We start from the raw sequence: 9683 nt of genomic DNA on the forward strand, positions 1-9683 counted from the left end.
AAAATAAAACATTTTCCTGATCCCTGTCATGATCCCACTAATATATAGACCAAATATAATACTAATAATACAGTTAATGATAATAATAATATTACATTTTATTTATAGCTTATAGCACCTGTCACGATGCAGCTAAAAGTATAAAGACAGTAAATAATTCATAGTTAAGGTATTTAGATTCAATTGACAAATGATACTTATATTTTAGCAAAAAGTTATTTCAAGCAAGTCTTAAGGTATTAAAATGAAATTAAATCAAATGTATTTATGGTCTGTTTCAAAGTTCACAGCGGCAACAGTAAAAGTCTTGAAACAAAAAATTTTTTTAAAAATACCAGCAATTTTTACAATTAATTCTTACAAATGCGGTGGCCTTAAAACCTTATAAACTATATTAAATTGCTCATGCTCTTTAAACCAGATTGAATTAGAGGAACACTAATGTTGCCTCTACGCTGTCTCATTCTTTTAAGTGTTTCTGACTTTCTACAAACAGTCAAGCTGCAGCGAGTATCTACAACTGGCCCAAATTCAAGCCTTCAAACAGGATATTACCATGAACATGGCCGGATTAACTTGCTGCTGTGCCCTGGGGCACACGTGAGAGAATGGGCCCCTTTGTTAACCATCATTCCCAGTTTTTTACTTTAAATTGCTCGACGAGAATAACGTCTGTCCACAGGTTTTTTTAAATCAAATAAACATATTAACTTAAATTAGACTAACTATTGTATTCAATGAATTTATATATATTTATTGACACTATCTAATAATTGACTGTGGCCAATTGTAGCTTTTGCCTTTTGTTAGTTAATGCCTTGAGCTGTAACCTGACTTCCGGTTTTAGCCTTTCAAAGTTAAAGTCCTCACTCAATTCTATTTTCTAATTAAACCAACTCAAAAAGTGTCATGTAGTCGTTACAGGTACAATGAAACTAATTGCACCATCTCTACCAAAGCTACACTTCAGAAACCATCAATCAATCAGTCAAACTTTATTTGTATAACTTAACTTAAGACAGAGGAAGAACTTCCAGAAAACCCTTTGACCGGAGGCTCGTCAGTTTGCTGAGAGTGAATCTGTAACTGAGCTCTTCTTCCTCATTTTGCTGAATTCACTTTTTTTGAGCCGTTTGAGTCTTTCACCCACTTTGTGTGCTGCGTCATTTCTGTGGCGAGCCCCTCACTTCTCTAAACCCTGAGCTGTGGCCCAGTCCCCCCCCCCGCCCCATCACACAGCTCAGGAGCAAGTGAAGCAGCGAGTGGGGACTGACAGTGTGTTATTATGTGGTGTGTGTGACGGATTACTTCATGTATGTAGGTCACCAAACTATTGGATTTGGGTTTTTTTGTCATAAACATATCCAAATTAATTTTAAGTGCTTTCCCCCCCATGTCTAATAATCAGACTCAGCATGGTACGGCTTAAGGCATAGACACAATGTATAGGTTGGATATGAGGGGCCTCTCTGAGCTGTGCAGCCACCAGGGGGCCCTCAAGCCAACCAGCGTGAAAAAGAAAGTAAAAATTTATGGTAATTAAAAAAGTAAAATTGTTCTTGGGGCCATGAATAATTTCAATTTGATATTTTGTTTATCGCAGATCAATCTATTTTAGGCAGAGGTGGAGAATAGCTCAAAAGATTTACTCCAGTATCTTTTTGAAGTACTAAAATATGAAATATTGTAGTTTAATTTGATGGATTCTTCTCAGGGTGAGAATTTACATTAAAAACATGCAGTAATATTATAAAATTCACTACAATGAATCCAACTATCCACACTTTATATATTCTGTTTACATTGTATATTAGTATTAGTTGTATATAGTAGTATTGTTATTTTTTTATACTTCCAATTATATCTATATACACATCTGATAACAGTGGACGACCAAGCTCTTATTATTAAGTTTTTTAAAACGTTTTTTAAACTTCTTTTTGTGAAAACTTTCACGATTGAATGATATTTCCTCTTATTTACACTGACAAATCTTATTACTTAATTAATATGATTTGATCTATTTCATTGTTATAGTTTTTTCTGCTCATGTTCCATTGTCAACAAATGTTAATGTGAAGTTTTTTTTTAACCATTATTGTTATAACATTTTATTGTTATTTCCATCTTCTTGCTTATGAAAGGAAATTTTCCGATCTTATAAAATAGTTGTGTTGAATGTTTTTGACTTGTTAGTTTCCTGATTCACCGAAGACACATTTCTCTAAACCTCTCGACTGCACAAGGCCCAGAGATGTAAAATCATTCATTATTTGCATCTGTATTTTTGCTTCACTCTTTATTTACAGGCAGAAGAGTTTTTCTTTCCCCAACAGTTTTTCTGTCATTATGTCATTAAAGCATCTCCCCCCACCCCCCCTCCAAACTGTGACAGCACTTTTTGACTTCACAGCGGTCAGGACACGAAGCCAGCTTCGGTTTCTGACTGGACGACCAGCAGCGGCAGCAGCTCCACCACTTTCTGCTGACTGTTGCTGCAGCTGCTGCCAAACAGCGGTTGTGTGCGTAAACTCTGGTTTTATGGTGGACGAGGCGCTCGCTCTTGTTTGTGGATTCGAGGAAATGTGTGATGGGCAAATCAGCCATAAACAGAAGTAGAGAAAATAAAAACTTTCTTACGCATTTTCTTTATCTCTCTTAAACTCTCTTTGAGTCTGGAGAAGTATTTTTTTTTTATTGATTTGATAATTGTCCTATAAGCATCCTAACATCATACGTTCTTTATAACTGCAGGACTTAATTACAGAAATTCAGCTGAATCACTTTGTTCAGTGGTTCTGTTTTTAGGTTCTGAGTAATGCGCAGAAGTAACTCAGAACCTAAAAACAGAACCACTGACAACTTTTAATGAAGAAAGTAAGAAACAGGAACCTGTGGTGGCTGCGGGCGATGTCAGTAAAGTTTGGCTGGTTCCAGACATAATAAGGAGACAAGAAGAAATATTGTGTGAGGTCTGAGGATCCGGTGGAGGTTGGTGGTTGGAGCTGGCCCCCTGGAGACCGGATGATTGGTGACTGACACTCTGGTGAGTTAGATTTTGTGATGTGTAGGCAACCAAAGCCTGTTCAAACGTAATCGGTCAAACTAGAGACGGAAACCAGACGACTTCCTGCCGCAAAATATTGTCCCTCACCTACAGGATGTTCTAAATACTCACATGTAGAATCTGTTCATAGAGATTATGTTTATAGATAAAAGTAAAGTTGGCTGAAGATTCCTGTGATAAAGAACAAAAACCTCTAAACTGTTTTTCTTTGTGCTTTTCTCACACCACACCTAACTCTACTTCCTTCTTCATAAATAATATCAAAAAATACAAATGATCAAAAGCATTTCTGTGGAAAGGCAAAGTGGTCCAGAGTCAAAAGTGTCACTGAGGTTAATCTCTTCATCTCTCTATCCCACGTCGTCGTAGTCCTCCTCATCCTGGTTTTCATCCTCGCCTCCGATGTCGTCGTAGTCCTCGGTGGAAGCGTCGTCATTGTCTACGTCTGGATCCTGGCACGGAGGAGGAGGAGGAGGGAGGAGATCCTCCTCATTCTCCACCTTCACATAGTCCAACTGCTCATCCGGGGCCTGTTCGAACTCCGTCAGCGCCTCCTCGTAGTCCCCATTGTCCGTTTGTTCAGCCAGGTTTTCATAGCTTTGGCACTCTGAAACAACAAGAGTCACAAAGAGTTCAGAGTCCATCGTATTTGAGAGAATAACAAACTATTAGATTAAAGAAATGTTACTGTCCTATTGAATAAACTGAAGTTATATAGCATACAGAACACAAATAGCCATTTACGGGAATTGGTTTTCAATATTAATCCAATTTAATGTGATAAGTATTTGAATTCTAATGTTTATTAAAGAAGTAATTCATTGATCAAATAAAATGGTCACAGGGGATTAATCCAAATTAAAATAGTTTAAAAATAAGATATACCTCAATCAGTAAAATACCGCTTATACTTATGTATAACACAAATCTAACGATAGTCAAAGGACTATTTTTCTGCAATGAGTAATTTTACTTTTAGTCGGTTACTTTGCGTATTTTCACGGCAAAGTAACATTTGATTGTAATACTTCACTCCACTGAATCAAGGATGTGTTTGGTCTCAGACCTGAGTCCAGTTCACAGACAGGTTTTTTTTTCACTTCCCTTTACATTGTCTAATTTTACCGTCATCTGTGGTCATGATTGTTTGCTTTGTGAAGCCGAACCGATGTGACACCGCAAATGTACTCGTGCTTATCTGCCCTTCAGATTTTGGGGGTTCTGATCAAACTTTAGATTTCTTGAGGTTTTGTGTCCAGTTTTTGGGATGATGTGGTAAAAATGAGCAGAGAATGTGTAGTTTAGTTGTAAGAGCATGAAGAAGAAGGGTGTGGGTGGATTTTAGGGGAAGTGTTGCATCATATGATCCATTCGAGATCCAGCAGAGTCAGACCTTCAATGAGAAACTGTGTCCGAGGAGGAAGAGGAGGTGTGACGCTGGGCGCAGGGCGTCTCTCCTGGTAGTTGTTGCTCCTGAGGAATCGAGGACAGCAAAGTTTTAGTGATTAGTGAAATCTGACATGAAGGAACTGCCCAACATCTTTGTTGCTATTATAAATACTATCTGTACTAATGTTATAATCACAATTTAACGATTATACTAATAATAGATACAAATCTAATGTTATTTTGAGTAAGAGAGACACGTTTCAATATGAATTCATTACTGAGAATGAATCATTAAGAACTAAGTATGTTGTTATTCTTCTGTTATTGTAATGATGAAGGTATTTTTCCAAAAATAAAGAGAGCAAAAATTCTGTCATAATAAAAACTGAGAAACTGAAACGGTAATAGTATGTGAACAGGATCCTCAAATGTGTTTTTGAAACTCCGAAGCCGCAGTGAAACTAGAACCAGGTTCTGCTTCGGGGGAAAGAAAACCTCATTTAAAATCCGACTGACATTTGTAGTTAACTATAAAAAACAAAAAATCCAGTCTTGGTTCCTCTACTTCATACTTGGATAAGGACATTTAATACTTTTCCGAAAAACGATTATCTCTTGGTGTTCATTCAGTTCTTTTTCTTTAAGTGACCTTTAACTTAACCTCAAAGCCTGGACCTCTAAAGGCTGAACGTTACCGTCAGGCAGAAGTGAGACTGTGAGTTGAGAGGCTGTGGTTAGTTTAAACTTCTCTGATTGGCACAAGGAGAACAAAGTTCATTCCAGCCACAGCAGATTCCACACACTCATAGAAATCAGTTCTCTAAACATGTCCTGATTTAACTTAATCCAAATCTACCTAGTATTTCTTTAGATATTAACAAAGTGGTCAAAAACACCTGATCACGCTACGTCACGTGAAGTGAAGAAGTGGTGATAACAAAGGTAATAACAGCGAGACAGAGGCGACTGAACACTGCAGCTGTTTTTAGACTCAATTTGAAGTATTTGTTCATAGGAACTGCAGTTTTTAATAAATAATAATTGTTCCACTTTGTTATAATCACAGGGCTTGACGTTTTTGCAGTGGATGTTGAAAGTAAATCTGAGTAACATGCTTCATTTACTCCTCACAACCCTAAGATGTAACTTGTTGATTTGTGAGTTTTAAAGCTGCTGGTGTAGGTGGATATTTCTGCCTTTGATAGACTGAAGCTAACTGTTTCCCCCTGCCTCCAGTCCTAATGCTAAGCTAAGCTAACATTGCCAAGCTGTAGCTTCATAATCAATAGAGGCATCAGTTCTTTTATATATATCTTAGTGAGAAAACAAGTTATTATTTCCCCAAAACGTTGGACTCAACAGTTCACTGACATTGTGCTTCTAATAACCCAAAGAAAATCTATGTATTTCATATTAAAATTGATAAAAAATATACTGAAGACATTAATGCATTACTCGACATTGGAGAGAAATCCTCTCTGCAGCTTTGAGACTCTGTGTTTGCCTGTGGAAAAAAACAAAACAGAGAGAACATCCAGTCAAATAAAAGTTACATAAGAAAACCCCCAGAAAAACCCTCAATTAAAATTTTAAAACTCTTTAAGTCAAATCTTCAAACATCATAAAAACACCAGAGGGTCTTTTCTGCAGTGAGCTCATTAACAGCTGGGGCCTGGATCCTGTTCTAACAAACTGGGACAAAGACAAATACAATAGGATTTTAAAGACCATATAATGAGGATGAAATAGGAAATACTGTAAAACCCAATAATAAACATTCACATTCACACACAGACTCCTAATTCCTGTTATATACATACAGTGTATTATTGAGTGTTTGGCATACAAGCCTCTTTTATCTCCACATGTGTTTTTACTTATAATTATTAGTTTGTTCCCTTTATTTGTTCTTTATTTATTCATCCGCAGCCCAGTTTCTCCACAGGGATCATTAAAGTTTCATCTCAGCTAATCAAATCCAGAGGGAAACCCCCTAATAATAGCAATTTGTACAATTATTATCAGTTTTCCGTTGCTTTGTATTAAAGCCGTCCCAGTACATACAGTGTACTTCCATAGTAACAGTGACAATGCTTTAGTTTCCCTTCCTGTTCTATGTTGTGGTGCAGATCTGCAATGTGTTGGTGTTTATAACAAATTAAACTGCTACTGAAAATGAAACCGCTCATTTCACTGTAAATCTTTTTGCTTTCACATGAAATTGTGTTTGAATTCGCTGACCCAGCACGTTAGGTGACATTCCATCGACAGAGTGTAACTAAATACATTTACTTAAGTACTTTTATTTCATGATACTTTATGCTTGTACTCTACTTCAGCTCAGAGGGAAATATTGTACTTCCTGCTTCATCTTATGACAGTTTTATACATTTTTTAAGATTAAAATTGTAAATAAAAATGCAGTCTTATAAATAAAAGCTTATAAAATATGATTGACTGTTGTAGATTAATGTAAAATCCAAAATAATATTAAAAATTTGTTCCACATTGACCGACTACAACAATAAAACTGGTATGGATCCACTGATATATTTAACATGATCTATTTTCATACATTAATACATAAAATTCGATACATTTTTATACTTATGAGTACCTTTACTTAAAATTTTTCTTTTAATACAGTACTTTTTCATATAAGTGACATTTTAATGGAGCAGTGCAAGTTTTTATGATAAGTATGGATGAAGCACAAAGGCTGAGTTTGGCTTTTTATGTTTAAAAACACGTCGATTATCATAAAAGGCTCTTTATAGAGTCAACTTATGGATATGTAACAGTTCTGTGGTTTTGTTCTTATGTAATCATTTGTATTCATCATTTCACGATGGTGTTAATAGCAGATATGTGTCGGTATAGATGTAGCTTCAGTTTTCGTTAGAAACACTGTTTATAACTGAAACTTTAAAAACCAAAGAGACAATAGTACAACAGTACTTATATTAGCATATAGCATGTACTGTACAGTTCATGTCAGATCAAGTTGAATTCAAACTCAAGTATTACTTTCGTTTAGGTTTTTGTTCGTCATCATTTTGTACAATTGAAGTCTCTGAAAAAGTATCTCAGGCTCCAGCAGTTTTCACTGTTTTTACTGGAACTTCTTTTCTCTTCTCTCCTTTCTCACCAGAGACTCGTTTCCAGGAAAAAACTCAGAGTCAAAGTCTGTGGATTTTCCAGAGTAATCAGATAATGCGATGTGAAGTCGAGGCAGTTTTATTTATGTCGTCCAAAATTATAAATCACAAAACTTCGCCTCAGGGGGTTTAAAGTCTGGACGGCGTTGATTCCTACACGCTCAGTTTGTATAATATAAACTCCCCTCAGAAAAAAACCCAACTTTAATGGGTGAAAGAGGCCGAGAGGAGGAGAGAGAGGGGGCCCCTGTTCAGGACAGACAGCAGATGGTCGACATTAATCACTGAAGTGTGATGGTTCATCTTCATGAGGTGGATCTCTCACAACTTCAGCACATAAACCTCAACTGTGTGTAGCAGCGCTCTATGAGTGTGTGCATGAATTGTTGAATGCGACTTGTATGTGCATGGCGCTTAGAGGGATACAGACCATTTACATTTTTGGAACCAATACACAACCATTAACTGATTTATGTGTTTCTGCAAAGTCTTTTCGATTCGTTTTCAGCATTTGTTTCACTTCCCAGATGAGTGATTTAAGGCAGAAGAACTCGCGTGATTATGTCCTATGTAGATTTGTATTTATTTATTTGTTTTTAAATATTGAAGCTATTGATTAGAAATAGTCTGTTAAGCAAAATCTCCATTCAAACTTTCAGTCACCTAAAAACACAACAGTCACATAATCAAAATTGTTAATAATATCAAAACTGAAAGTATTTCTAAGTTAATTAAAGTTTATTCGCAGATGAATAACCATTGGAGCTGAATGGTCAAAGGTCAAATGTCAAGGTAACAAATATCCTCAGTGAAGATACTTCCAAAAATTATAGCGTTGTCATTTGGAGGTCACTGTGAAGTCACACAATTACATCAACTAGTGTAGTAATGTTTTAACTTTTGCAGCAAGACATGATCTCCAGCTTATTCAGATTAACAAATCATTTGTAATCATACGGTATAAATTGTGTCATGATGAGGAAAATGACATCATTACTATATCAAAAAGTTAGCATTGCCTGATTGGGGTAGAGACATTTCCTTTAAATATTGATGCTTTAAAATACGAGCGTTACTCTAATGTTACAATTAGTAAAATTGTGGCTAATTTGAACAACTTTATAACTGTTAAGTTGCTCAAGTACATCATAATGTATTTATGATTATAGCAGCATATAAAGTACAATGCCTCCCTTTGAATACTCTTATTACACTTTGGTAAACTGCTTGAGTAAATGTACTTAGTTACATTGTGATGCTCCTCAGTTTACTTTTCCTTCTTCATCCTGTGACGTGAATGGGACCCATAAGAAGCCTTGAAACCCTGAATCTAGTGTAGAATAATCTGACTTGTGTCACATCTGATACCAAAGTGCAGAGTCGGTGTTTTAGATATGTGATTCCAAATTTCACCACTCTGAGAATCATTTTCTGTGCATTTAATTTGATCTTATTTCACTTTTATGCACAAATAAGCAGTAGCACTCTTAGTTTTGCTGCATTTTCTACACTACAATACCAATATCTATCTGTAATTGTCCGTCTATGATGAACTCAAGGCTGCTTCAATGACATAACCACAATTATACATTGTGTAAGTTGGTGTAAAGGGAAAAAAAACAATCACATATTCACTCAAGCTCTGTCTATAAAGTAAACACTGATGACATAGCATCTATTAAGCTGACAGATAGACGTGTGGAGCAGAGGTGAGACATACCACTTCTGGATATCCACTTGTTGATGAGAAAGAAGAGGATGGCGATCAACACACTCCCAAAAACGGTCCCACAGATCACCCACAGCCACATGTATTTACGTAAAACTTCCATGGACGCTCTTCTTTCTCAATGCCGCTGAAGATTAAAGAGAAAATATCACATTAAAGCTGAAACACACACACTTCACGCTTCTGGACAAGAAAACATCTGTGCTGCAGCTTTTCAGCGCTGTTCATCGGAAAGAGGACAATTCACCACTTCCCTCTTTTCTACGTTGACTAAGTCCTCAGGTTATTTTGGTCATTTCTACACAGCATTCTTAGAATCAAACTTGATTCCAGAAAAGCT

The sequence above is a fragment of the Hippoglossus stenolepis genome, chromosome 15 (genome assembly GCF_022539355.2).
Source record: "Hippoglossus stenolepis isolate QCI-W04-F060 chromosome 15, HSTE1.2, whole genome shotgun sequence".
Lineage (NCBI taxonomy): Eukaryota > Metazoa > Chordata > Actinopteri > Pleuronectiformes > Pleuronectidae > Hippoglossus > Hippoglossus stenolepis.